This window comes from Sus scrofa, chromosome 12, assembly GCF_054392235.1.
Source record: "Sus scrofa isolate SSC_HxYL_T2T_F1_AM1 chromosome 12, Sscrofa_HxYL_maternal_Yorkshire_Landrace_v2.0, whole genome shotgun sequence".
In the NCBI taxonomy this organism is placed as follows: Eukaryota; Metazoa; Chordata; class Mammalia; order Artiodactyla; family Suidae; genus Sus; species Sus scrofa.
In genome coordinates, this window is record NC_139394.1 from 42,556,653 (window position 1) to 42,580,819 (window position 24,167).

The following is a 24,167-nucleotide window of genomic DNA, read 5'->3' on the forward strand; positions in this document are numbered from 1 at the left end:
TGCATGTCCCAGAACCTGTGTCTCTTGGCGTGGCCTTGGAGTTGGGGGGGGGGGGTGATGAGGGTGCCCCTCCCCCACCTGGTGCCTCAGCCAGCCCCTCACTTCCCTGTGGGCCAGGCGGGAGTCCTGACATCACCTGCCCTCTTGCTGTGGCCTCCACTGTCCCTCCCTTGACCTTAGCACTCCCTGGGGCCAGCCCGGACATCTGTCTCCATCTTGCCCCAAACTCTGGAGATGCTGATAAATTTCCTTTCATTGCTTCCAGCCATGTTATTTAAAGTAATTAACCTTAATTTATAAATTTTTATATCAAACTGCCTTTTAACTTTGAGAACTGGCAGGAGAAGCCTTATCCCTGGGCTCCTAATAGTTCTCCATTTAATCAAAATTCATCCATCAGGTTCCAGTGTTAAATCATCTTTTAATTGGGAGTTACATTCTGGTTAATAGTTTTATAATTCGCCTCCTCTAATAGTTGTTACCACAGGGATCTCTACTCCATTTTTCCTCACTCTATTATTGCCCGCGTGCGGTTCTGCGGGGACGGCTTCGCGGGGCCCCGCCTCTCTGGCCTCTGCTGGTCGTCGCCTCTTTTGTTCTTGGTGGTCTCATTAATTCCCAAGAAGAGTTCTCTCTCCTCCTCATTACTAGGGCAGAGCTGTGCTCCGAGCTGTGGCCAGGGCCTGCTTCTCTCCTGGAGGAAGCCAGAGCAACTGAGAGGGAGAGCGAGGTGGAGGCGGAAAGATGGAGAGAAAGGCAGAGTCTGGAGAGGAAGGAAGGTCCTAGAAGCCTGGGAGTCAGGCCCGCAGCAGACTGGGACAGAGAAGAGAGGAGTTTAAAGACGGACACAGGGCATTCCCCTTGTGGCTCAGTGGAAATGAATCCGACTAGGAACCATGAGGTTGCGGGTTCGATCCCTGACCTCGCTCAGTGGGTTAAGGATCCCGTGTTGCCGTGAGCTGTGGTGTAGCTCGCAGACGTGGTTCAGATCCTGCATTGCTGTGACTGTGGTATAGGCTGGCGGCTGTAGCTCCAATTTGAACCTTAGCCTGGGAACTTCTATATGCCACGGGTGTGGCCCTAAAAAGCACAAAAAAAAAAAAAAAAAAGTGGGTGAAGCCACAGGACTGGCTCTTTGCTGGCTCCCACCCACCACCCCTCACCATGCTCCTTCTCCTGGGAGGTAAAAGATGTAGGAAGGAAAGGGGGCCCCACCTGAGACCCAGAGTGGCCAGGCCTGGGGGTGTCCTGGAGCTGGGCAGGGAAGACCAGGCCACTCTGAGTCCACTCAGGGTGCCTCCACCAAAAGTGTCCCAGCGGAGGAAGTCCTGTTATGCTCAGCGGGTTAAGGACCTGATGTCTCTGAGGATGCAGATTTGATCCCTGGCCTTGCTCAGTGGGTTAAGGATCTGGCCTTGCTGTAAGCTGAGGTGTAGGCTGCAGAGGAGGCTCAGATCCAGTATTTCTGTGGCTGTAGGCTGGCAGCTGCAGCTCCGGTTAGACCCCCGGCCCAGGAACTTCCATATGTTGCAGGTCACTAAAAAGTGAAAAAAAAAAAAATGTCCCAGTGAAGCCACTGGGCCTCCTGATGGGCAGGAGGGAGAAGGAAATGGAGTGAGAGACCAGAGAAGGCAGAGGACGAGATTCAAAGCAAGAAAAGGAAGAAGGGAGAGAAAGGAAAAGAAAGGCAGACAGCGGAGGAGTGCAGAGAAGACAGGCGCCTCCTGTCGGGAGCCCTGGCTGGTGAGAGATGAGCCCTTGTGGGCACATGTATGCACACACAACACACACACACACGTGCATGCTCACATGAACCTACATGCTTGCCTGGGCCTGAAACCAGACCTAGAGGCAGTTCATGCAGGGGTGATGCTGAGCTGGGCGTCAGGCCCAGAGCCTGTGGATGGGGGTCTCTGAGAAGACCCCCTGGGGACAAAGGGGCCAGGAAGGGATGGAAGCTGGGGACCCAGGGTGTGGGCTGAGGCTGCAGATGTGGGCTTCCCTGCTCAACTCTGAAGTCACATCCTGTGGAGCCTCCTTCCTCAACTTCCTCCAGTTGGTGACTTTCCATCTCTGTGGGTCTCAGCCCTGACTGCATGTTAGACTCGCCCTGGGGAGTGTTTAAAATCCCAGTGCCCTGGCTCCACCTCACTCACTTGGTGCTTTTAAAATAGATCTACAAATTCTTTGATGCTTTTCCCTTCCAAATATGGAGTCTGGGAGTTCCCATTATGGCTCAGCGGAAACAAATCTGACTAGCATCCAAGAGGAGGCAGGTTCGATCCCTGGCCTTGCTCAGTGGGTTAAGGATCCAGTGTTGCCACATGCTGTGGTGTAGGTCGCAGGCGTGGCTCGTATGCAGTGTTGCTGTGGCTGTGGCGTGGACCAGCAGCTGCAGCTCTGATTCGACCCCTGACCTGGCAACTTCCATAGTAAAAACAAAAAAAGAAAAAAGAAAAAAAGACAAATATGGAGTCAACTTCTCATTCCCCTGGAACCAGGTTTCCTTCTAACAAACAAAAAAAGCAGAGTGACAGTATGTGACTTAGGATATTAGGGCTAAAAGGTAATGTGGCTTCTTCTCTGCACTCTTGTGGATCACTCTGGGGAAGCCATTTGCCATGTCACAAGGACACTTAAGCAGCCCTATGAGTAGGCCCATGTGACAAGGAACAGAAGCCTTCTGCTGACAGCCAGCAAAGAACTGAGGCCTCCTGCCAACAGCCATGGGTCCAAGTCATCTCAGAAGTGGAAACTCCAGCCCCAGTCAAGCCTTCAGATGACACAGCCTTGACAGCCATCAGAACGACAATCTCATAAGAGATCCTGAGTCAGGACCAGCTGGGCCGTTGCTTCTAGATTCCTGACCTTCAGAAACCGCATAAGAGAAGAAGTGTTTTAAGGTGCTGCATTTTTGGGGGTAAATGTTTTAAATGCAGCAATAGATGGTTAATACAGAATCACTCTGTCAGCACCACTGGGGAGTGGGGCTGGACACAGGGAGGCTTAAATGCTCTCCAGGTAGCGCCAGCCTGCATCCAGGATAGAGGACCACTCCCTAAGGCCTTGTGTGCTCGGAAGCATACGTGTGCTTGTGTGCCTGGGTGTGTGCCCGTGCCGTGTGCCCGTGTACAGGGGGAGGCACCATTTGCCAGGATGTGTAAGTAGAGCCCCCCCCCCCCCATGTGGGTCCCTCTCAGAGGACATCAGTGCATTTGGCTCAGGTTCCTGTGACAGGGCCTGGCTCAGGAAGGTCTGGGGTATGGAAGGAGCCTTGGAGATTGTGTGGCCGGACCCACTTCCTCTCTGTAAGCCCTGTCTGAGTCTCCGTTTCCCCACTGGTGAAGTGGGAACACGCAGATCACCATTCTGCCCAGTCGTTCCCCTGTTTAAGTTGGCTGCACAACTCCTGGCCTGGTTTTGGCCGTATTTTTGTAGCACTGGGTCTTTTGTCGTAATGACTCTTGGTGGAATGAGATCTGACCTGCAGCGGCGTAGACACGAAAGCAATCAAATGCTCGGCCCCCTCTGTGGGACTTGACCTGAAGAAAGGTCTCCTCCAGGGGACATCCCTGGGGATGGGGCTGGGGAGGGGGACGATATTAGTCACAGCTGGATTAGGGTTTGGGATTTGAGGCTGATAAAGAGTTTTGCCCACTAAGTGGCTCAGATGGGCAGGGTGAGAACCGAGGTGGGCTGGTGGTTCTAGCTGAGTCTACACCCCTCCCATCAGTGAGTCCTTGGCCGAGCCTCTTATCCTTGCTTGGCCTCAGTTTCCTCATCTGTGATGTGGAGCAGGAAACCACCTCCCACCTTGTGCGTGTGATGTACTGCAGCCCCCCACCAGAGCCCCTGGTTGGGAAGTTGGGAGAAGGGGGGATCTGGGTGCTGGAAGCTCCCCCGGGCTGCTAGTCACCTGCAGACAGAACTGATACCCAGCCCTGGTTCTTCCTCGCTGTGTGACTTCAAACAAGTCACGGCCCGTCTCTGGGCCTTAACCATCAACAGTAGGAAATAATGCCTTTCTCCTGGAGATGTAGAGAAAATGGAATAAGATGCTGCGTGGGGGAGGTCCGTCGTGGCGCAGGGGAAACGAATCCGACTAGGAACCATGAGGTTGCAGGTCTGATCCCTGGCCTCACTCAGTGGGCTAAGGATCTGGCGTTGCCACAGCTGTGGTGTAGGTCACAGATGTGGCTCAGGTCCAGTGTTGCTGTGGCTGTGATGTAGCTTGGCAGCTGTAGCTCCAATTACACCCCTAGCCTGGGAACCTCCATATGCCGTGGGTGTGGCCCTAAAAAGACAAAAAGACTAAAAAACAAACCAAAACAAAAAAAGAAGATGCGTGGGGCATGCCCTGGCTTGTTGCACACTCCAGCCACTTATTCAAGTGTGATTAGAAAACACCCAGGAATTTTCTATGGAGAATGGCTTCTTATTTGCATGGTCGGGGGGAGGGAGGAGGAAAGCAGTGTGTGTTGTGAGCCCACTAGGTGCCCCCAGGAGCACAGATGCCGCTGCTGTGGCATCTAGACCTGGCACCAATAAGGGTGACTGATCCCATTTTACAGACAAGGACCTGAGGTTCAGGAAGGTCAACGAATGTCCTCGCTCAGTGTCACGTGACGAAGGAGTGCAGGGCCATGGCTGGAGCTCAGGTCGGTTGACTGCAAAACCTGGGCTTTTCTGTGGGCACCTGAGGCCTGGGGAGGTCTAGGTCATGGGCGCCACCTGCTCCCAAAGGGGTCACTGACCTGGCCTGCTCCCTCCACAGGCTGTCATTGGGTTAGGGATGGGTGGGTAGGAATGATGATGGAAGGAGCAGTGACAGGTGCCCAGGACTGCCCTAGGGGACGAGTGCAGATCCTGAGGGTCCAGCTGGCAGATGCAGGGAGCCTGTAGGGGCTTCCTCCCTGGGGTGCCCAGGCCCCCCTCACCTGCAGTCAGCCTGAGCTTGAGAAGGGGGCGTGGGGGAAGGGGCAGAGGGATTGTCAGATGGACCTCGGCAAGGACCCACCGTCCCGTGTTTGGGTGCACGGGCCTCCTCTGAGTCTGCTGGCTCGACTAGTTGATCAAGTTCACAGGCTGCAGATATGAGAGCTCATATTCCGGCCCTCAGCCCCTGTGAGCAGAGTGACCTGGACAAAATACCTGACTTCCTGTGCCTCAGTTTCCTTATCTGTAAAATGGGGGAGAAGACAGCCCGTATCGCAGGTCAGCAGTAGATGAGATGAGCCCTGATAGCCTGTGGCCAGGGCCACAGAAATCATGCAGTAGGTGGCAATGAGTGTTCTGAATTGTCCGAGAAGAGGTAGGAGGAAGGACCCCCCCACTTGCTAAGTCTGGAGTCCCACCTGGGGGGTGCCCAGTGGTCTGAGTCCTGTCTCTCCCTTTCTGTGAGATCTTGAAAAAAAAAAATCCACCAAGCCTCTCTGGGCCTCAGTTTTTTTTGCTATTATTATTATCATTTTCTTTTTATGGCCATACCTAGCTAGGGGTCGAATCGGAGCGGCAGCTGTCAACCTATGCCACAGCCACAGCAGACCCAAGCCATGTCTGAAACCTACACCACAGCTCATGGACATGTCACATCCTTAACCCACTGAGTGAGGCCAGGGATGGAACTTGCATCCTCATGGACGCTGTGTTGGGTTCTTAACTCGCTAAGCTGCAACGGGAACTCTCTCTGTTTCTTTAATTGCTGGATGGGAACCAAGTCCGTGCCCCTCTCTGGGGCCAGGGAGGCATCAGTGGCTAGGAGTGTGTTGTCCATGCTCTGGGGCCCACCCCTCGCCCTAGTCATACAGAGGGGGGATGGGTTGGGGACCCCTTGCCCTGTGCAGCTGCCGCTCTGAGCTCTTAGGGAACTTGCTGAAGGTCACTGAGGAAGACGGTCGTCTAGCTGTGATTCAAACTCACCTCTTTCTGCCTCCAAAGCCCCATCTCCCGCTCCCTCCATCCATCCTGTCACTTCCTGTGGAGCTCAAGATTCTTGTCATTTCTGCAAACAAGCAATGGAGATTCCCAGAGGCTGAATACCTGTGGATGCCCTTCCATGGGCAGGTCAGATCTACCCCAAACTCAGGTTGCTCTGACCCTGGAGCCCCGTTCCCTCCTGCCCAATGACCCCTCCCCACTGCGAGACAGATGCTTTTTGGTCCTAGTCTCTGTTTTCCTATTTTTCTTTTTGTCTTTTGTCTTTTTAGGGCCACACCCATGGCATATGGAGGTTCCCAGGCTAGGGGTCAAATTGGAGCTGGAGCTGGAGCCGCTGGCCTACGCCACAGTCACAGCAATGCCAGAACTGAGCCACGTCTGCGACCTACACCAGAACTCACAGCAACACCGGATCCTTAACCCACTGAGCAAGGCAAGGGATCGAACCTGCAACCTCATGGTTCCTAGTTGGATTCGTTTCCACTGCACCACAACGGGAACTCCTGTATTCCTGTTTTCTTTGTGACTCTGTGTCCCCCAAATGAGCCTCTGAGCTCCAGACTCTGCCAGTTGGGGAGCTTTGTAACTTACATGGTCACTTGGGAAAGAATCCTTTCTTGGGCCACAGTCCTGGGAGCTGAGTTCTATGCAGTGACATCTGAGGATTTTTTTTTTTCCATTTCATTTTTAAAAAGTTTGATTGAAGTATAGTTGATTTAGGAGTTCCCGCTGTGGCGCAGCAGGACCGGTGTTGTCTCTGTGGTGCTGGGACACAGGTTTGATCCCTGGCCCAGCTCAGTGGGCTAAAGGATCTGATGTTGCTGCCGTCTAGGTCACAACTGTGGCTCGGATCTGATCCCTGGCTCGGGAACTCCGTATCCTGCAGGGTGGCCAAAAAAAAAAAAAAAAGGTAGTTGATTTACAATGTTGTGTTCATTTCTGCTGGACCATCTGAGGATTGTTGAAGGAGTTACAGCCCTCGCAGCACACGGGCCAACTCAGGCCCTTAGCGTTGATGAGCAAACTCTCACCTGTGCCCCTTTCACGGATGAAACAGCTGATGCTCAGAGAGCCTGAGGGGGACCCAGTCAAGGCGCTGGAGCTTCTGAGACTCTGGTCTTTGGCAGAATGAGAGGTGAGTGCAGGGGTTGAGAGAGAGGAAGCGGAGGCAGCAAAGCTCTTTGTGGTGTGGGCCCCTTGCGTAGAGGAGCCCCTGTGTATTTGGGGGAGGGGGGCGTCTGAAGAAGGGGACAGAGATTGGTGCCTCTAGTGCCTTGGGCTGCTGGAGCCGGGCTGGCGTTCGTGCCGCCGTGCGGGCAGGTGGGCGTCCCGTTCTGGGCCTATGTTGGCCGCTCATCAGCCTCTTGACCCACTTTGCTCCCTTCCCAGTGGGACTGTCACGGAGCCCAGGGGTGATGGAACAGCTGAGGGGACAGAGGGGGGACCTGGCAGCCGAAAGGGGAGCAGGGCAGAGAGGTTAGTCCTTGAAATCTCAGGGCTTTTAGCACTGCCAGTTGGGCTGGGGGAGGTGTTAGAACCCCTCCGGCCTTCCAGGATGAAGTGTTTATTTTCCCCAGTGGCTGAAGCGGATGCTGCAGCCAGGAGGCAGAAGAATTGGAAACTCACTGCGAAGCAGAGACAGGGAGAGAGGGAGAGGGACCAGGGAGAGCCGACTGCAGCGTGACCCAAAGCTGCAGATCAAAGCCAGGCCGGAGAAGCAAAGCTTGGGTCTTTGGAGGGGTGGCCAGGCTCCCGGGTCTCCATTTTTGTGGCGAAGACTCTGGAATCTGCTGCTCGAGGAGAAACCCTGCTTCCCCTTTTGGGGATGGAGGAGGCCAGGCAGGGTTTCTCCAGGCCAGGGTCCCTTCCCTCCTCCCACTTCGATCCAGGCTCCTCCCACTGCCCCCAGCCCAGCCTCCTTCACCCTCTGGCTCCCTTCCTGGGAGAAGCTGCTGGTTCCTAGGACACAATTCCCAGGACTGATTCCCAGGACCGAGGCTGACAGGCTGCAGTCTCAGAAGGAATCGCCTTTCTGGGTATGGGGATTCGGGGCTCTGGCAGGGGTGGGCTCAGATGTGCACAGAGGAGCAGGGTCAGAGCTCAGAGTAGCAATGCAGCCCTGAGCCCACGGAGCGCCAAGTCCTGGCTGGGTTTTGGTTTTTTGATTATCCTGGGAGGAGGGGAGACATATTCAGTGCCCCCGCCCTTCATCCCCAACAGCACCCAGGTGACTTTCTGGTGGGCAAATGAGTAAGGCTGAGAGGCAAAGGGGAGTGGGGGATGGGCAGGAAGCATTTATCAGGGGCCTCCTGGGGGCGGGCATTTTATAAACCTACCCTTTTGACCCATCACCATCTGTGGGGCTAAAATTATTACTCCTATTTTACACGTGAGGAAAGGCAGACACAGAAAGGTTAATTAAATTGCCTAAGGATAAAAAAAAAAAATGAAAGGAGTTCCTGTTGTGGCTCAGCAGTAACCAACCCGATGACTAGTATCCGTGAGGACACAGGTTCGATCCGTGGCCTCACTCAGTGGGTTAAGGATCTGGCGTTGCTGTGAGCTGTAGTGTAGGTTGAAGATGCTGCTTGGATGCCACATTGCTGTGGCTGTGGTGTAGGCCAGCGGCAACAGCGCCAATTTGACCCCTAGCCTGGGAACCTCCATATGCTATGGATGCAGCCCTAAAAAGACAAAAAAAAAAAAAAATTTGCCTGAGGTCACTCAGCTGGTGATGATGAAAATTAGGATTCGAATCCAGGTCTGGTGCCAAAGTCTGGCTCTTTCTATGCTGCTGTGCGCAAGGGATTCGCAGTAGAAGGGGAGGGAGAGGCTGCTCTCACACTGAACCTGGAGAGAAGGGCACAGGCCGAGTCTGGGGGTATCCCCGGGTGTCGGGGTTGGGGGGTCAGGGCGTGTTCTCAGACCTGCAAAACCTCGGTTAGACCCCTGGCTCTGCTACTCTTCACATGTGCGAGGTTGGCTGAGTCCCCTCTCCTCTCTGAGCACGTGGAGTGGCTGGGAGGTGTCTCCCAGATGTTTGGAGAGTGAGTGAAGGTGTGAGGAGAAGGCCCCTTATTCTAACTTGGGTCTAAGGCTGGAGCACCACCTTTGACGGGGGCCAGAGTTCCCGCAGGCACCCAGCCCCTGACTCTCTGCCCCTCTCAGCCACCCAAATGAGGTCCCCCCTCCAGCCTTCTCCTGCACTACCCGGAGGCAGAGACTCAGCTGAGAGGTGGTGGGTGGGGGTACACATACTGGTGGCCCTGATTCTGCTGGCTCCTTGTCACCCTGTGGTATCTCCTCCCTATGATGTCACCCCAAGGTCTCTCTCTCTCTCTGGGTTAGGTTAGTTGCTTTTAATGAAACCAGTTTTTGGACTTAACGCCCACCCCATTAACATGTCTCCTAGACCTCTGATCCCCCAGCAGTGGAGGGGGTGGAAGGTTCATGGGTAGGGAGGGCAGAGGGTCCTAAATACCTAAGCCAGGACTTCCCGTTGTGGCTCAGTGGCTAACAAATCTGACTAGCATCCATGAGGACGAAGGTTCGATCCCTGGCCTCACTCAGTGGGTTAAGGATCCGGTGCGGCCATGAGCTGTGGAGTAGGTAGACACAGCTCGGATCTGGCGTTGCTGTGGCTGTGGTGTAGGCTGGCAGCTGTAGCTCCGATTCGACCCCTAGCCTGGGAACCTCCATATGCTGCAGGTGTGGCCCTAAAAAAAGCAGAAACCAAAAAACTAAGCCAAACTGTCTCCCAAAGAAGAGAAGGCACCTAAGAGACTCAAGCCTACCCCTTGCTCCCTCTTGGGGGGTCTCAGAAACTTCCATTCCAGCCTCAGAGCTCCTGGAAGCTGGCTCCCCACTTAGTCCTTTCGGCTGCCGTGACCCTTGGGACCTCTTTGCCCCCCAGCTTCCTTGCAGCCTCTGGGGCAAGGCTGGGGCAGGGGCGAAGGTGACTGCATGGGTTCGAGGTGGCAGCCAGGAGGTTACCTGTGAGGTCAGAAAGGAAAGCTGGATGGCAGGGAAGGTTCCAGTTGCAGAGCCGGGGTTAGCCATCCTGCTTCACCCATGAATACCTGTCCCCGTCCTGTTCCCTCTGGAGATGCTTGGGGCCAGGTGGGGCTCCCTGAACACTTCACTTCCCTGTTCAGGCCTTCGTAGGGGTGGATGGAGCTGGAGGCAGAGGCTGGGCCCAGGCAGGGAAGCTCAGACAGCTGGTCAACCTCCCCCTTGTGCCTCTTCTTTCCTCCTTCCCTCCCGGCTGCACCTGCCCCCTCCCCCCAGTGTCAGGGGCCAGCCAGGGCAGGGAGGGAGCCAGGGTGGGGCCAGCAGAAGGTGCATAAATCATTATTGGCGAAGACCTCAGCCCTGAGCCGCCGGGTGGAGGCTGCTGTTCACAGTCAGGCCAGGGCATAAATCATAATTCCCCTACAATAGATCCTTTTGCAGCCGCCATCAGGAAAACTGTGTTGGTTTTATCGATTTTTTGACACGGGGGCCTAGGCAGCGGGCGGCTCCTGAATCATTATGAAATGAAACTGATTAGGAATTCATGGAATACTAAATAAACTTTACGAGCCCGTTGTAAGTTTTTTGATGCATGGGGAGCGGAAAATGAAAACTAATGATATAAAAATTACACAGCGTGCTGAGTATTATTATACCGCTATTGATTTGTTTCAAACTGTACATCAAAATCGAAGAGGGCTGGGGCGGCTCCTGCAGCGATTCTGGGGATGTTTGGGCTCACCAGGGCTGGGAGCCTTTTTTTTTCCCTTCTATTTTTATTTATTTTTTTCTATCTCTTTTCTCTAGCCTCCATGCTCTGTAATCAGACTCCTTTCTCCCCATCCCTGCTCCTCCAGGGGGGGTCCCAGGGGGTCCCCTAGCCACCCACCTACAGGGGAGCCTCCTCCTCAGTTTAGAACCTGGACCCTTGCATTCAACTTGATTTTCTGGCTTCCACTTGACTTTCTCTCTGGAGCTGCATTTTCAGCTGGTGAGTTTCTCTTTTCCTTTCTGACTTCCCCCCTCTTTCTCTGGGAAAGGACAGCATGCTTCAGGGAAAACGGTTGCAGATCTGTTTCCTGTTAGCACCTTGCTGTGTGACCTCGGGCTGGTCACTGTGCCTCTCTGGGTATCAAAAAGATTGGACTCGTGAGATCAGGATTTCTCAAGGTCGAGTCTGTTGATAGCCCGTATGTCATCTTCTGAGCTTGTCAAAAACACAAAGTCCCTTGGCCCCTCCTTAGATGAACTGGCTCCAAAGCTCAGGAGGGGGATCTGGGAATCTGCACTTTACTAAACCTCCTTTGTGACTCCTGTGTGTCCCATATAAATCCCTGTGCCCATTGATCTTCAGTGACATGTCTGAGCCACTTATGCCAGTCCGTTGTCAGAAATGGCTTTAAAGCTGTGATTGTTGCCCTCTGCATTAGTCAGCTTTTGCTAGTTTGAGACACAGTAACAAACAATCCCCAAATCTCAGTGGCTTATAGCTACAATAGTTAATTTTTTGCTCATGGTACTTACATATCTGCTGTGAGTCATGTGCGGCTCAGCTTTGTCTTTCTTCATTCCGGGGTTCAGACTGAAGAAACACCCCCAATCAAAGACATATATTATTCCAGTGGCAGAGGGAAAAGAGCAAGAAAGATGGTTGGAAGCATAGGATGCGCCTCAGGTTTTTTTTTTGTGTGTGTGTGTTTTGGTTTTTTTTGTCTTTTTGCCATTTCTTGGGCTGCTCCTGCGGCATATGGAGGTTCCCAGGCTAGGGGTCGAATCAAAGCTGTACCCTCCGGCCTACACCAGAGCCACAGCAACACCAGATCCAAGCCGCGTCTGCTACCTACACCACAGCTCACAGCAATGCCAGATCCTTAATCCACTGAGCAAGGCCAGGGATCGAACCCGCAACCTCATGGTTCTTAGTCGGATTCGTTAACCACTGAGCTACGACAGGAACTCCACGCCGCAGGTTTTTGTTTGCATGTGGTATCTGTCACTTCTGCTGCCATTCCCTTCACCAATAGGAGGCAGAGCGAGCAGAAAGTACTTTTTTCTCTGACAGGAGGAGGGACACCAGGGGGAGGCCCTGTAGGGATGGGTTGGGAGAGAAGGCAGTGGATGCTGTAGTATGCTGTACCACACCCCCCTGGGCTTGGGCTTGGGTCTGGACTGGGATGTGGGGGTCCAGGATCTTGTTTGGATGGACCAGGGGAGCTTAGCCCAGTGCAGTGAGGAGTGGCGCTGCTGCTTTACACGGGTGTGCCACCTTTACCCAGTCAGGCGTCTCCGTCTTTTCCTTCGCCCACTCTGAGATCCCAGCCTTGATCTCAGAGGCCCTCGTGGACAGGGTTCCAGTTCTTTGTCTCCAATATCCTTGTTTCCTTCATTTCTGTCTTCCTGCTGGGGACGCCTGTAAACACCTGCCCTGGATCCTTAATGGACCTACTGTAACAATGAGAATCCTTTTATAAAATTGTCATTTACTCTCTAAATGCAGAGGGTAAATTTGGATTTTGTGTATTGGAGTTTTTCTTTTCTTTCCTTTTTTTTTTTGGCCACACCCAAGGCATGTGGAAGTTCCCAGGCCAGGGATAGAATCCGAGCCACAGCTGTGGCAATGCCAGATCCTTAACCGACTGTGCCGGGCCAGGGATTGAACCCTTGCCTCAGCTGCACCCTGAGACACCACAGAGACAGAACAAGGTCCTTAACCTACTGCACTGCAGCAGAAAGTCTAGCATTGGATTTTCTTAAAGTGGACACAGTCCGGACTATTTTCAGCAAGCGTCTCACTTTTTCACAAGTTACCTTTTCATGAGTTATCTCTTCATGAGTTATCTCATGAAAGACACCTCTTTTGCTAGTGGTGTTCTGACAGTGTTCAATGTCACACATGACACCCACAAGCATGTCATTCCCAGAACCATGTGACTGCCCAGCTATGGGCATGACAGAGAACACGCTCAGGAAGCCCATTGGTACTTGATGCCCAGGGATCACCTGGGGGCAGGGGGTGCCCACTGCATTAACTTAGGTCTGGGAGGTGCCAGGGATGTCGGTGGCACAAGCCTGGCCCTTGGGGACCTCAGTATCTCTCTGAGGACACAGAAAAGCACATACACACACTATATAGTATGTATATATATAGCGCATATATATGTATGTTTTTCTATATTAAAAAATATATTATACACACACACACACACACACACACACAGTCTGTGCACAGAACTAGACAAATGCATCACACCATGGTCCAAAAAGTATACAGGAGTTAAGAGTGTTAAGGTATGTGTTTGAATCTCAGTTCTGCCCCAACTGGCTCTGTGGCTTTGAATAAATAACTTAAAAAAAAACCTCTAGAGAGTTCCTGCTGGGGTGCAATGGATTAAGAATCTGACTGCAGTGGCTTGGGTCCCTGAGGAGGCGCAGGTTCAATCCCCAGCCCAGTGGATTAAAGGATCTGTAGGTCGAAGCTGTGACTTGGATTTAATTCTTGGCCCCAGGAACTTCCATGAGGGTGCAGCCATAAAACAACGTAAAACCTCTGGGATTCAGCTTTCTCCACTGCCAAAGATGGATTTGGACTCCATTGTCCAAGATTCCTTCTAGAGGATGAGAGTGGGCAGGGGTTCACACACTGGCACAACTCCCACAGGATGCTGATGCCTAGATCGGTCTTAGAATTCTTTTCAGTTCAGGGAACGAGACTGATAGAAACCTAAACTCAAACTGGTTTAAGCAAAAAGGAGGTTATTGACTATTAAAGAGATCAAGGTGAGTCTTCAGGTATGGTGTGATCCAGAACTTCAGACGACATTATCAAAGATCTGTCTTCTCTCAGTTCTTTTTGTCTTTCCAGGCTTCTTTCTCTGCCCTGGTTTCCACTCATGGTGGCAAAATGGCTGCCAGGAGCACTAGTCCCACATCCTCATGGTTCAGCAAAGGGAGGATCTTCTTCCCAATGGTAACAGTAAAATTCTCAAGACTGCATTTCATTGGCCGAGCTTAGGTCACATGGTCTACGCTTAAGCCAGTCACTATAGAAGGAGGCAGAGGGAGGATTTAGGCTTACAGGCATTCCTGGCTCTGCCCCCATAGAACCCCATAGAACCACATAGACTATAGTGGTTCTAGACTATAGTGGGAGAGAGATCCAGGCTCCCAAGGAAATTTGAGGTACAATTTCAAAAGAGATTGGTATTACGGAGACAAAAGCTACAGATGAACCCTGAAGTCCCTGAGGTCAAGGGCGAGAGCAGGGGGGAGGGGGAAGGCAGAATAGGTGAGGCTTTTCTGGCCCTAAGTCATGTCCAGAACTTTGGAGACAGCTGGGCTAAAGCCCAAGGCCAGGGGTGCGGGGTCCTTCACGTGTCAGGGGAATAGCACTGAGGTTGCCCTGGGGAAAGGGAAAGAGGGTCGTGTCTTCCCCACCAGCAGCCTCATTTCTACAGAAGCCTGCTTGGTGTGTCACGAATAGTGCTGGTCTCTAAAATGACTCCCCTGGGTTCACATCCAGCTTTACCTCTTCCCAGCAGTGTGACCCTGGGCCCATCCCCTACTCTGTGAGCAGAGTTCTCAGAACTTAGTGAGAAAAATGGAAGTGCTGGCCCTGTCCTGGCTCCTGGAAGCTGCTCAGGTAAGACCCATTTGCGCTCTGGCCTTGTGCGCAGAAATCCTCCCAGGTTCTGAATTGAGATGTCTGCTGTGTCTTCCCCTCTGGTCTTTGATGGGGGGCAGGACCAAAGCACATGCGTGGTTGTTCCCAGGTACCAGTCATACCTGCATCCATGGGTGGATGCGGAATGGATAACAGGGGTAGCGGATCGGGTGATCCTGCACGTGTGGGACCTGAATGCAGCTGGTCCCTTCAGCCTCTGCTCGACCCCTACACTCCCTCTGTAGCAGGCACTACCTGCAGATCCAACCAAATCCAGGCATCACCTGCAGATCACCTGCAGCTCCAACCAAAGTGTAGGTGAGCAGAATGGATTTTCCTAAAGTTTTCTTCCCCTCCCTCCCTTCCTTCTCTCTCTCTCTCTTTCCTTCCTTTCTTTCACTCTTTACAGCTGCACCTGTGGCATATGGAGGTTCCCAGGCTAGGGGTCTAATCAGAGCTGTAGCCGCCGGTCTACACCACAGCCACAGCCACAGCCACACCAGATCCGAGCCACGTCTGCAACCTACGCCACAGCTCAAGGCAACACGGGATCCTTAACCCACTGATCGAGGCCAGGGTTGAACCTGCATCCTCATGGGTACCGGTTGGATTCATAACTTGTTGAGCCACATCAAAAACTCCTGGATTTTATGGAAGGTTTCCTAGGAAGACCGAGGAGCAGTTGACATTGCACAGCCCACGCCAAACAAATCACACCACCCACTGGGCTTCTCCCTTTTCTCCTTCCTCTCCAATCTGTTTCTTAAAACAAACAAACAAAAGACACCCAAAACCAAATAAATGAAAGCCCAAATTCAAACCCTTATTTTGCATCCATGTAGCAAATGAAAAGCCTGATGGGACCCTGGCCCCACGCAGCCTGCTTCCTCCTCTTCTTTGTTCCGTGGCCAACACCAGCCTCCTCAGGCTGTCCCCGTGTTGCTCCCCTGAGGCTCAGGGCATGTGACTTGCCCCATGTCACCCAGGCCCTGTGCAGCGCTCCTCCCACTACACCCCAGCTGTGTTGTGGGGTGTGTGTGGGGGTCTATGTTTGGTTCCCTTCCTGTGCTCATGAGCCCCTGTGGGTGGGAGAGTTGGGGTGGAGCCAGATGGCTCCTGGCTGCCTGGCTCCCCTCTTGGAGGCTGGGGTGCTCCACACACACTGAATTTACATGTGGCTGTGAGCAGGCTGCTCACTCATTCCCGACCATATCGACTGCAGAATTGAGTGCTACAAGTAAGAAGGAGTTTAGCTATTATTCTCCTACTGATGTGATTTAATGTTTGGTTTATTCCTGTCCTGCTCCCCCCACCTCCTCATCAGTTTGACATTTGCATAGCGTTCCCCTGCAGTTTTGTCGAACACATGGGTTTTCTGGTAACTCCCTGCTTTGGCTTCTCTGGGGGGGCAGGCAGGGCTGGAGCCCACTGAAGCATCTGCTTCCTTTCCATCTCTGGACTTTTTCCCTCCACCTGCTGGGGAAGGGGGCAGGGGCCCACAAATAACTGGATCGGAGTTCCCATTGTGGCGCAGTGGAAAAACAAATCTGACTAGGAACCATGAGGTTGCAGGTTCCATCCCTGGCCTCGCTCAGTGGGTTAAGGATCTGGTGTTGCCATGAGCTGTGATGTAGGTTGAAGATGCAGCTCAGATCTGGTGTTGCTATGGCTGTGGTGTAGGCCTGCAGCAATGGTTCTGATTTGACCCCTAGCCTGGGAACCTCCATATGCCGTGGGTGTGGCCGTCAAAAAACAAGAGCCAAAAACAAACAAACAAAAACCCCCCCAAGTAACCGGATCTCCCTAGTTCTTGCTCCTTGGTGAACCTGTAGGATTCCTGTTGTCTAGGTGCCTTCAATTGTTTCTGAGTGGGTGGGGGTGGGGGTGGGGTCTCAGCGCATTCATGAGTAAGTCTGCCTCCCCCCACCTCCTGGGTATCACCTGCCCTTCCCCCAGGCACCTCTGTCAATGCCTCAAAACCCTCAGGGTGCTTGAGCTGCTCAGCACCAGCAGTGAGAGGCATTTTCTGCCCGCCCTGTGTCGTGGTGCTGCCTTTGTCAGAGGGGCCCCACAGCAAGACTGCCTGGGCCTCAGGGTTTACCTGGTTGTCTCAGTCTGATGTCACCCAGAAGCAGAGCCCGAGACAGGGATTCAGTGGAAGTGGTTCATTTGGGAAGTGGAAGTGATCGCCCGGAAGGGGTGGGAATGGGTGGGACATGGACATGGGATGTGGAAAAGTGCTGTGGGTAGTTGAGGCTGATCCTGCCCCTGTGGTCCAGGTTACCTAACAGGCTTGAGCCCCTGCGGGGAGCACCCCAGGGAGGAGGGAGGATCAAGCTGCGAGCCTTCCTGCCCACAAGGAGGCTGCCGAGTCAGCTGGGAAGGGACTCAGGCAGGACATGGAGGTCGTCAGCAGAAGTTGCCCATCCCCGAGTCCCAGCTCCTGCACTTGGACCCCGTCTCTCCAGCTGGCCCTTGAGTTGAGCTAGAACCAGGGGATGAGGTGACAGGGAGGCAGCTAGAAGCCCAAGAGGAGGCTGATACGTAGGCAAATGCACCCATAACAGAATGATGGAAAGTGATCCAGGGAGTTCCCATTGTGACTCAGTGGTAATGAACCAACTAGTATCCATGAAGACAAGGGTTCGATCCCAGGCCTTTCTCAGTAGGTTAAGGATCTAGTGTCACTGCAGGCTGTGGTGTAAGTTGCAGATGCGGTCAGATCCCGCCTTGTTGGAGCTGTGACGTAGGCTGGCAGCTATAGCTCCGATTAGACCCCTAGCCTGGGAGTTTCCAAATGCCGTGGGTGTGGCTCTAAAAAGCCAAAAAAAAAAAAAAAAAAAAAAAGAACAAAAAAAGAAAAGTAGGAGTTCCCGTCGTGGCGCAGTGGTTAACGAATCCAACTAGGAACCATGAGGTTGCGGGTTCGGTCCCTGCGCTTGCTCAGTGGGTTAACAATCCAGTGTTGCCGTGAGCTGTGGTATAGGTCGCAGACGCGGCTCGGATCCCGCGTTGCTGTGGCTCTGGTGTAGGCCGGTGGCTACAGCTCCAATTGGATCCCTCGCCTGGGAACCTCCATATGCCACGACCAAAAAAAAAAAAGCAAAGCCAAAGGATTTGAACTCGGGTCCCTCTGCCTTTCAAGTCTCAGCATCTCTCGGCACTGAGAGGCAAGTAAGACTTCAACTGTCCTTGGAAGGACCTCCGACTTGCGGGGGTTCTGTCTTATTAGCCGCCGTCCCCTCTGCCCCCAGCCCACTGCAAAGAAAGGGAAAAGTCCTTCGCCCCTCCTCAGGTGGCTCATAGCGGATTACTTAGCGCTTGACACGGCGTGTCTCTGTGTCACTGTTCCCGGGCGGAATTAAATCAGGACAGGAAAATATTAATTTGGAGTTGGGGATGGAGGCCGCTCCTTTCCAATTACTCTCCACCCCGTCAGGCTTATCCTGGCGCAAACAAGGAAGGAGGCTGGATTAATTGCTTTGGACTCTGCCCCACTCTGGTCCCAATTACTGGGCCGGCTTGGCTCCCAGCATTATGAAGCGCACTGCTGTGCAGGAAATTGTGTGAAATTTTAACGGATTTTCAGACGCAATAATGGAGCACAGGATTCGGGGCCAGCACTTGCCGGGGCGGCTGGGCCCTCTGTGCCTCAGCCGAGGTTAAGCTATTTGGGGTTTCTTTGTGTATTAAAGGATCATCTGGTTAACCCCAAAGCCTGGGGCCACCGGAACGGCTCAGCCCCTGTCCTTGCAGAGGAAGGGCGGGCTCCTGGAGGACAAGGAAGCCCCCTGGCTTCATTATAATCATAATAATAGTGACACAATTTTCTGCCTGGTACTTACCCACAACATCTGCAAGCCCATTCTTTGAAATTCTTATTTTCCCCTCATCTTAAAAAGTAGGAAAGGGGGACACAAAGAGATTAAGCCATTTGCACAAGATTACCTGGTTACTTAGCAAAGCCAAGATTTGAACCCACTCTGTCTCCAAAACAACTCTATTTGGGGGCACCACACTGCTTCCTCCCTTTTCTCTTTCTTTTTAGGGCTGCACCTGCAGCCTGTGGAAGTTCCCTGGCTAGGAGTTAAATTGGAGCTGCAGCTGCCAGCCTACGCCACAACCACAGCAACTGGGGATCTGAGCTGCATCTGTGACCTATCCTACAACTCATGGCAATGCTAGATCCTTAACCCACTGAGCAAGGCTAGGGATCGAACCCTCATCCTCATGGTCTCTAGTCAGGTTTTGTTCCTGTTTCTGCTGAGCCAGAACAGGAACTCTTCTCCCTTCTTCTTTTTCTTTTTTTTGTCTTTTTATGGCGGCACCCACAGCATATGGATGTTCCCAGGCTTGGGGTCCAATTGGAGCTGAAGCCGCTGGCCTGTGCCACAGCCACAGCATGGATCCGAGATCCGAGACATGCCTGCAACACCACAGCTCATGGCAATGCTGGATCCTTAACCCGGCTTGAGGCCAGGGATCAAACCCGCATCCTCATGGATGCTAGTTGGATTCGCTAGCCACCGAGCCACGATGGAAACTCCTTCTCCCTTCTTCTTAAGGATGCATTATAAATGCATCTCTCCCACCACACTCGACCTTCTGCGGTACTGGGTCCTTTCTCATTCTGTCTCTGCATCTTCAGCCACTATCAGGGTGCCTGGCACACAACAGGTACCCACGAGAGGTTTGTTGAACTGTACTGAACTTGGCCTTGGTACCTGGACTCTAGGATTTATTAATGGGACGAAGGGGGTGAGCTGTCCTCTCTGGGTCATTGAGATGAGCCCGATTTGAAGCCACATGGAAGCCATGGAAGGGAGCGGGGAGAGGAGTGCGATCCCCCCCAGTGTGTAACTGGGGCTGCCTAGGTGCTTCCCACGTAGAGTTTCATTCTCACTAAGACCTAACGGGATAGGTGGCATCACCTATAATCTGAGAGCTGTGGAAATGAGGCTCAGAGAGGTGAGTGGACTTGTCTGGGGTCACACAGCCCATAAAGGACAGCCTGGGAGTTCCTGTCATGGCTCAGTGGTTAATGAATCCGACTAGGAATCATGAGGTTGTGGGTTTGATCCCTGGCCTTGCTCAGTGGGTTAACGATCCGGCATTGCCGTGAGCTGTGGTGTAAGTCGCAGATGCGGCTCGGATCCCAAGCTGCTGTGGCTCTGGTGTAGGCCGGCGGCTGCAGCTCTGATTAGACCCCTAGCCCGGGAACCTCCATATGCTGCGGGAGCAGCCCTAGAAATGGCAAAAAGACAAAAAATAAAATAAAATAAAAGGGCAGTCTGATCTGCCCCAGGACTTTGGTTTTGCCTTAGTCTGCTGGGGCTGGAAAGGCCTGGTGTGTGGGTTTCCAGCCCCAAGCTTTTTTACACCTCTTAACTCCAAGGCAACCATGATTTCAATCATGGTTTTAAATCACGATGGAATTCCCATTGCGGTGCAGGGCAAACAAATCCAACTAGTAACTGTGAGGTGGTGGGTTCAATCCCTGCCCTCGCTCAGTGGGTTAAGGATCTGGTGTTGCCATGAGCTGTGGTGTAGGTCGCAGATGCAGCTTGGATCCGATGTTGCTGTGGCTGTGGTGTAGGCTGGCAGCTGTAGCTCTGATTTGACTCCTAGCCTGGGAACCTCTATATGCCACAGGTGCGGCCCTAAAAAGCAATAAAATAAAATAAAATAAAATAAACCAAATAGTGCCCACATATTTAAAGTGTCAAGCTAGTCAAAGTGGAAATGCTCTGGTGAAAGAGGGACATTGGGACCCTGTGTGGCTGCAGAGGAGCTGGGGGGACAAAGACGGAGCTGGCAAAAGGGGTGAGTATCATGGGGAGTTCCCATCGTGGCGCAGCGGAAACAAGTCTGAATAGGAACCGTGAGGTTGCTGGTTCGATCCCTGGCCTCGCTCAGTGGGTTAAGGATCCAGCGTTGCCGTGAGCTGTGGTGTAGGTCGAAGACGCGGCTCAGATCCCGAGTTGCTGTGGATGTGGTGCAGGCCGGCAGCTACAGCTCCGATTGAACCCCTAACCTGGGAACCTCCATATGCCGTGGGTGCGGCCCTAAAAAGCAAAAATAAAAGCGGGGGGTGAGTATTAGAGAAGGGGACAGTTGTGTGGAGCTTGGGGAAGTGGGTGTGATGTTGCCCACAGCTCTCAGACTCCGGTGGGGCCACCAGACAGAAGGGGACTCGGGCCTGAGAGGTGGGGTCCACAGAGAAGGACCCTGGGGATGGGGAGGGTGGCAGAGGAATGAGGGTGAGGCAGGAGCTGTCCGCTTCTCACCTGCTCCTTTTAGCTAAAGGAGAATTAATTATGTGCAGGGGCTGCCCCCTTAATGGCCATCATTTAGTTTAATTTAAGAAACAGCCTTCGAGATCCCCCTCAGCCACAGCACCACCATTGGCAGCTGCATTGATCAATGGGCCTCCCTCCTCCCATATACACGAGAGCAGAGCTCAAATTGGAGCGAGCATCAGCATCTCCAGGAGGGCTCATCCCAACTTGCTTTGCTCCGCCCCACCTCTGGGTGGTACCCAATAATTTGCATATTTAACTTCTCCCAGGTGAAGCTCTTGTTACTGGTAGTGGAGACAGGGTTTCCTGTGCTCACCATCCAGCACTTGAGAACTCAGCTCCTCACCCCTGCAGGGGTCCTCTAATTTAATCGGGGAGGGGCATAGTCATCTCTGCCATTTCACTACCCCCCCAAACACACCCATCCCTCCAATGATGACATATAAGCCAAGTGCATTTTCTCAGCATCTCACCAGCCCCTGCCCTGGGCATTTCTGCTCAGAGAGGAATGGAAGGAGGAAGGCCAAGGGCCTGATTCCTTGACCCATCGGCCTGAATGCAGCCCCCCCCCGCCCCCGAGTGGGATTCTGGGCACATCCGCTTGCTTCATCCTCAGCCCTAAGCTCAGATGCCCAAGGGAAGCTTAGCTCTGTTTTGCAGGCATGCTGCTACTGCCTGCCAGGTGAGAGAGGTCAGGCAGCGAGCATCTCCAGGCAGGAGGGTCCGCGACAATTACAGGCCTAATTGTGGGTCCCAGGCAGTCCTCCCTCCCATCCACCCCCATTGATCCGACCCTGCAGGCTTTGCCAGGACTACCATCCAGAGAGCCAGTTTGCACCTGTGTCAAGGCAAGCTCGGGAAACCTAATTAGCTAGTTTGGTGTTTTATAATTAGGTCCTTTAAAAGAATTCATAGGTGGTGCTAATAAGCCTATTTAGAAATCTATTAAGCTTTGGGGGAAGTTGAAGAGAAACCTTGTCACCAGGCTCCCACCTGCTTTCCCTTCCCAGCGTCGTTTCCCTCCACCTCTCTCCAGTTCTGCCCCTTCCTTCTCCCTCCTGCCCTCTTTCCTCATCCGCATCCTTGGACTCCAGCACACGCTAAAGGCGAAGGCCTTTGGGTGGCACACGGATTCACTTAATCCTTCCCACGGCCCTCAGGGTGGGGGCCGATCATCACCCCCATTTTACAGACGAGACTGGAGGGCAAAGAGGTCAAACATCCCCTCTGCCGACACGTGCCCTTCAGTAGCTGAGCCATAAGGTCTGGCTCTTAATCCCTCCCCAAGCTTCACTTTGGTCAGCCGGCATCACCTTCTCCCCCCACAGCCCCAGCCCTCCTTGCTCCAGTGCTCCCTCCAAGCTGGCTGAGCTGGAATTTTGCAAATCACATTCCTGTTTTCTCAGAGAATTGGTGCCGGGGGCTCCTGAGCTAACTTCAGGTCTGAGGTGGACAGTGGCTTGCATCCACTTTGCTTCTCTAGCAAGTCTTCCCGTTTGGATTTCTGCAGAGGTGATGGGATAGAGGGAGAGGCTGAATACTCCCCTCCCCCATTTCTTTCTTCCTTCCCTCCCTGTCCTCCTCTTCCCTCCCTCCCTTCCCTGTACAAGGGGTCTCCTTACGCCTCCATATCTGCATTAGACACCCCAGCTCAGAGTTCCCTTGTCGTGCAGCTGGTTAAGGATCTGGCATTGTTGCTGCAGCAACTTGGGTGGCTACTATGGCTCAAGTTCAATCCCTGGCTGGGGAACTTCCACATGCCATAAGCATGGGCAAAAAAAAAAAAGGAATTCTAGACACCGTGGTTTTCTATCACCCTATGCATTTCCTTCATAGCACTTGTCAGAAACCTGACGTTTTCTGGAAGACTTGTTCACTTATTCATTTATTGTTTATCGTGGATCTCTTCCCATTAGAATACAAGTGCCATGGGAGGCAAAGATGTGCCTGTACTTTGCTGCTTTCCTGGGACCTGTGCTGGTTTCTAGCACAGAGCTGGAAGGAGCAACTGTTCAATGACTAAATGTGTTGAATCTGATCTTCAGTTTTCTTATCTCTAAAATGGGCATGAGGAGTTCCCATTGTAGCTCAGTAGTAATGAACCCAACTAGTATCCATGAGGAGGCAGGTTTGATCCCTGGCCCTGCTCAGTGGGTTAAGGGTCTGGCGTTTCTGTGAACTGTGGTGTAGGTGGAAGACACGGCTCAGATCTGGTGTGGCTGTGGCTGTGGCGTAGCCCGGCAGCTACTGCTCCAATTCAAACCCTTGCCCAGGAACTTCCATATGCTGTGGGTGCAGCCCTAAAAACCAAACAAACAAATATATAAATAATGGGGGTAAAATATCTCCTCTACAGGATGCTAAAGTGCCTGGTATGGGTGGATCCACGAATGTCAGTGACCTCCCTACATCCCCTTCAGGGAAGAACTGCAGCACCCAGGAAAGTTCCACTACTTAAAATCACTCTTTGGGGAGTTCCCGTTGTGGCTCATTGGTTAATGAATCCGACTAGGAACCATGAGGTTGTGGGTTCGATCCCTGGCCTTGCTCAGTGGGTTGAGGATCCGGTGTTGCTGTGAGCTGTGGTGTAGGTTGCAGACGCGGCTTGGATCCCATGTTGCTGTGGCTCTGGCCTAGGCCGGTGGCTATAGCTCCGATTCGACCCCTGGCTTGGGAACCTCCATGTGCCACGGGAGCTGCCCAAGAAATGGCAAAAAGACCAAAAAAAAAAATCACCCTTTGGAAACTCCTCTTTTTTCTTTTTCTATGATGCAAAGATTTTTTTTTTTGTAAAGCAAATGAGCCCTCCTAGATTTATCTACTTGGGAAATTAGGTGTTTTTGTTTCTATTGGGCTTTCTTAAAGTGGGCTGACTGAGTGTGTATAACTGGAGAAATGGAGAAACTTATATATTAGTGCCTTGTTTCAAGAGCTCATGATTATGCAGCTTCTGAGATAGTAGGTTCAAATTATGCCTTCTTGAAGCATAACCATGACTGCAGAGACATAAAAGCCAGGCTGCTACTCAGCACGGCGGGCACAGAGCTGGCACTGGTGACCCAGCTGTGTTTGCATAGAGGACCCACTTGCTAGTTGCATGACCAGAAGGCAGGTTACCTCATCTCTCCGAGACTGAGTTTTCTCTTCTGTAAAATGGGGGTGGGACAGGGAGTCCCCTTCGTGGCTCAGCAGAAACGAATCTGACTAATATCCATGAGGATGCAGGTTCAATCCCTGGCCTCACTCAGTGGGTTAAGGAG